Here is a 6,232-nt window from a genome sequence, read left to right on the forward strand (position 1 = left end):
GATATCTTCAACAAAGATGTTCTCAATCACATGCAGTGTTCACCTGAATTCCATGAACGGTTCTCTCAGATATAATCAAGCCGAAGATTCATTCTGATCACTTACCAACTCAAAAACAAACATTGCAGATCTAAAGTTGATACCTCAGACGGTTCCAGAACGATCTAACATTGCAGATCTAAAGTTGATACCTCAGACGGTTCCAGAACGATCTAACATTGCAGATCTAAAGTTGATACCTCAGACGGTTCCAGAACGATCTAACATTGCAGATCTAAAGTTGATACCTCAGACGGTTCCAGAACGATCTAGCATCACAGATCTAAAGTTGATACCTCAGACGGTTCCAGAACGATCTAACATTGCAGATCTAAAGTCGATACCTCAGACGGTTCAAGAACGATCTAACATCAAAGATCTAAAGCTGATACCTCAGACGGTTCCACAATGATCAACTTTCAAAATCTAAAGCGGAAAAACTTTGGACAAGTTCCGTAGCAATCATCCTCCTAGACTTAAAGCGGTAACCTTGGACGGTTCCGAAACAGTCAACACAAAGACTTTCAAATCCTTCATCAAGATATAATCAATGGATTCATTCTGATGAACAAACCCTCAACCCATTTACCAGGTGGCATCTGAAAGCCCATCTCAGGTAATGTTCCAATCTGCCAACAACATTTCGCAGACGACATTCAAATGCAACTTCCAACATCTCTTCTGATCAAGGTAAGTGCAAATTTTCAGGGCATCTAAATATTCAATCATCTTCTACCTTCAGATTTCAGACAATCTCTTCAGGTTTAAGAAGATTGAATAGGGGCAACTGTTATACCCCAAAATTTGCCCGCATCTTTTTTCAAGAAAACTCCAATCTGAAAATTAAGAGTCTCATATAATCATGGATTTTTATTTCAACAAATATCCTGACATATGAAATACTTAGTTTTTAGAATTTTTCTTATACAGTAATTTGGCTTGCAGTTGAATTTATTCTTACGCAAACGCCAAATACTGTTTATTACTTCACACATGCTATTTATTTATTTACAGATAAATAGTACTGACACAATTGGTACAGAGTTAAATCTTTTTGCAGGCGCAGAATCAGGAAACTCAGACTGTACTGGTAACAAGTAGATTATTATTATCTTTTGTTTCCCACTAATTTTTGTACTATATTCCATTATTTTCAAAAATCTTTTCAAATCTCTTTTTCAAAAATCAAATCCTAACTTTATTCTCTACATCTCTCTTTTTCCCAACACTATCATACACTTTCTTTCAAATCTTATTTCCACTCAAATTTTCCTTTTGTACGGAATCACATCGTTCCCCAACGTCTCTATCCTTCTTTCCACTCTATAAATACCTCTCATTTTTTTCATAAAAATCTCACATCAAATTCTAATTCATCTCTCAAATTTCTACTTCATAATCCATCCTTTCTTCTTCCCCGACAAAATGGCGAAGCGGTGGGAAACGTGTTTTCTTATGGTCATCACCATTGCTACGGTGATCATGTCTTTCTTCTGTCTACATAGCCCGGAACACTGTGGACCTGGGATGCTTATGCTCCCAATCATCTACATGTTACTATTTGTAGCATGGGTTATCAATCGTCATTCTTAAAATTTGCCGTATTTCTTATTTCTTAAATGTACCGTTTATTCGTCGTACTGTTCAATATAGTATGTAATATTTGTACTGTCAGTATTAAATGTTGTACTATTTCTCATAATATTGCTTAATTACTCAGATAATATTTTATGTGTTTTCTGCCAGTCAAATATTCATTTTTCTGTGCATTAAATGATTTTCAGGGTTATTATCGGTAATTTTGCCCGCATACAGCAAATATTAGTTATTTATTATGTCTGTGTTTTTAACAAGTCATGTAAATAACTTTCATTTTTCGCATAAAACAAAAACAACAAAAAAGAAAATTAACTTTGACTGTTGATTTTTCACTCTAACTGCTACGTCAATACCTGAACAGTCAGTCGACAGCCAAACTGCTGGCAGTACAATTCTCAGTGTTTTGTACCATCAATCAAATCAATCTTTCACAATTCAAAATTCCAAGATTTTTGTTCTAGAAGTCTTCTGAATATCACGCGATTAGCAGAGACTCAACACTGCACAAAAATCAGGTACGCTTAACTGTCTCCTACATAAACAGTCCCTGACTAGGGTTTTCTTGTTTTTACAGGAGAAACAAGTTTTTGAGAGCTCAAATGGATTTCATACACATCCATATATCTCAAAGTACCATCATACAAATTTTCAAACTTCAATTCACTCAGACGCACCGTCAGCAGCTCAAACAGTCAACAGACGACCCGTTTGACCAAAAAAGTCAACAGACAGTCAAAAATGAAATTTTTTGTGAAAGTCCATATTTTGTCAAAGGATTCATCATTTGATCATTGGATGATCATAATTCATCAAGGAAAGATCAAAAAATCAACAAAACCCAAAGATTCAAAATTAGGGTTTTTGCCTGAAAAGTCAACTCCACTTTGACTGATCATAACTCTCTCATCCTTCATCCAAAAAATTCAAACCAAAGCTCATTTTGAAGGAAATTCAATTATCTTTCAAATGCCATTGATCCCATGGTCATTGGATTCACCATTTGAAAAATATGATCAAAGACATTACAGGTCATTTTCAAAGTCAACAAAAAGACACTTTTTTCAAAAGGACACACAAAGAGCATCAAAAATCATTTTGACATGAGACCAAAGGCATTGGTTAGAGGACTCTTTGAGGTTTCCAAAAAGTGCAAGAACTCCTTCATATGACAAAAATTGAGGGATTTACACCTTGTTGAAGTTGGCTAAATTTTGGGAAAATGCATGAAACCAACATTGCTCAAAAATGTATTTTTTCCAAATGGGGCCAAGTTTTCATGGTTCAAACATCATTTCCATAATATAATGGGCCTCCCACGACCAAGACAAAGCCCACATCATTTTTATCCATTTTTGATTTAATTTTATCACATATAAGATTAAATTTAAAAAGGAAAAGGGAAGGATAAAGCATAGCTTATTTTCTAAGCTAAAGCCTCCACATGTGACTTAATTATGCAGCAAGGAAGGTGCAAAGCAAGTCTATGGCAAGAGTGTGGAAAAATCAAGCAATGGTGGCTTAAATTTTAAGCTTGAAAAGTCAAGATTCCAACAAAGACAATCAAGGCTTATTAGCTTAGTTTCTAAGCACTTCAAGGCTTATAAATAGGCTAGAATATTTCAGCAACAAGAAGAGGGCCAACACACACGAAAATAGCCAAGGCATAGTCAAGAAAACTCACCAAAATTCTCTCAAAATTTCATAACTTTGTAATTTTCAATTTTCATATTTCCAATCAATATCAATACAAACAAACACTTCCAATTATCTTCTAAAATAATATAGAGTAAGAATAAACTCTTTGTGTGGTCCCATGAGAGTCGTAACATATGTATGGTGTTTTTCATGAACATACACATATAACTTTCGTTTTCCTATGCATGCTTGATTAAAATAAAAACTAACCACTTGCATGGACTCATGGCATGATATAGAGTAGGTTTGAGTGATCACATGCAAGCTTTAACGTGGTTTTGAAGCTCCACCATTTTTGAGCTTCAAACATGTGAAGCTTTCATTCTCCATGATACAAGCTTCAAATGGAAAAACTAACGACGCTATCATGTTCAGAAGGGTCCAATTAGGTGATCTGGGTGGCCTTTGTTTTTTTTTATTTTCATTTTGTAGGTCGTTCAAAAGCATGGAAAAAGAAAGAAAAATCCGCAGGAAAATCCGCAGGTAAATCTGCAGCAAAATCCGCAGGTAATATGAAGAAGAAGATGAATAGTAAGGTGGAATCTTTGACCAGCACGCGTGGCAGATTTACTCCCTCTCATTCGTTGGTCAACTGCACGTGGGTCCCACGTTGGACTCTCCAAATCAGCATGATCACATGTTGTCCCTCTATCCATGTGCATCATGTTACTTTAAATCTGAGCCACAAGATTTCCTAGTAATCTGATCCAACGCATCAGAAAAGCGCAGCCACACCATAACCCATCATAAATGACCACACATGATCACTGCTTTATTTATTTTTCTATTTTATTTTAATTTCTTGTTAAATTAATTAAAAATAGTTTTAAAAACCCAAAAAATACACAAAAAATATTTTTAGACTTCTAAAATAATATATTATTTTCTGAAATAAAAATATTTTATTTTTCTTCAAAATTTCAATATTTTGCATAATTAATTAGTATATATTTATATATTTGCTTTTTAATTATTCTAACCAATCAAAAAATCATAAAAAAAAAAATTTTCTTTATATTAAATATTGTTTATATATTATAAACTAATTTTGTACATATTTAGGATAATTTTCTCTTTAAGTTTTAATTATTTGTATAATTATTTGTATAATTATGTTTTAATTAGCTTAAATCAATTTCAAATCAATTTCAAAAATTCCAAAAAAATTAGTTTTGTTTTAAAATTAATTGACACATATTTTGTACATATTTTAAACTTAATTTCTAGGTTTAAATATATTTTCATCTTTTTTCTTCATTTTTATTTAATTAATCATGCATTAATTATAATTAAAATCAAATCATAAAAAATCCAAAAACATGCCTTTTATTTTTCTTGCAATTTAAATTCCTAGATAAATGTATAGGATGTCAAATTCATGTAAATAGGCTAGTTTACATTTCCTGCACAATCGATGTAATAGCGTAGATTTACTTTCCGCACTTTACATTTCCGCATTTTAATTTCCAGCAAATATAAACTGCGTGTATGTCAAAGATAAAATTGAACCGTTAGATCACTAACTTCAAAGATAAAATATCTGAATACAAACACAATCACACTTATACCTCTTAAGGTAATCCCTTCTCATTCTTTTCAAAATCAAAGTCAAAATTCTACTGTTTCGAGTACAAAATCGAACCTTTTGTTTATATCCGGTGAAAGGATAGATTTTTAAAGGAAATAAGGATAAAGACCTTACAACTCAAGGTAGACCTCCTAGTTTGCTTGCTCAAATCAAAACAAACAAAATTCTCATACACTGTTGTTTTTCAAAACAAAACTTTCAAAAAAGACAATACTTTGTATACATCCAAACACGGATTATTACAAAGTTAACGTTCTTTTCAAAACATCTTTCGAAAGATAAACAAGCATTTTGTATACATCCACACACGGATCATTACAAAATTCAATTTACAAAAGTATTTGAAACCACATATGAGCATTCTAAAGCAATTGAAAAGTGATCGAAAAACAAGTGAGCTAAGCAAACTTAAGAGCCCATGGATAACCATGGATACAAAGGGTGCTAACACCTTCCCTTTGTATAACCTACCCCCTTACCCAGAATTTCTTAAAGGTCTTTTTTCTGTTTCTTTTATAAACCTTTCCTTAATTGGATAAAATAAAAGGTCGGTGGCGACTCTGTGAATTTTCAAAATGCGAAAGCATTAAGCGATAAAAAAGAGTCAGTTCACGTATCTCTCCAGAACAGAGGTATGGCCCGGGATAAAAAACGGAGGTCCACACACACCATTAAGCAGTCATATGGTATAGCTGAAGATGTATTAGTAGAGATCGGTAAAGTTATCTTTCCATTTGATTTCCACATCATGGACATTCCCGAAGATGAAGAAACTCCTATCCTTCTCGGTCGACCATTTTTGCTTACTAGTCGCTGCAATTTTGATATCGAGAAAGGGAAACTGACGGTAAAGTCATTTGATGAAGAGGTAACATTGAAGGTGCTGGAAGTCAATAAGCATAGTGTAGATGGAAATAATCAACTTTCGGTTGGAACAATTAAAACTGAAGGAGAGAGCAAAGGTCCAAAACCTCTCCCAGAAAAAGCCTCAAGCATAGTCTCTGAGGTGACCTATTCGCATCGCATGCATCTGTCATAATTCCTAAGTTCATTCAAAAAGTCAAGAAGAAGAAGAAAGAGGAAAATCAAGGTGAGGAGATGAAGGTGGGTAATGATTTTAAGAGAAAAGTGGTCCATGCTTTTCGTCTTCCTGAGTTCGTGGTTGCGGAAATGACAAGCAACCAGGTTTGGAGGAGGAAGTACCCTCCCTAATAAAGGGTAATGGACCGTCGAGCCATGCGGCGTTAAACGAAGCGCTTCGTGGGAGGCAACCCACGGGATTTCTTTTTAATAGTTTTATGTGTTTTTGCA

This window comes from Vicia villosa, linkage group LG4 (assembly GCF_029867415.1).
Source record: "Vicia villosa cultivar HV-30 ecotype Madison, WI linkage group LG4, Vvil1.0, whole genome shotgun sequence".
In the NCBI taxonomy this organism is placed as follows: domain Eukaryota; kingdom Viridiplantae; phylum Streptophyta; class Magnoliopsida; order Fabales; family Fabaceae; genus Vicia; species Vicia villosa.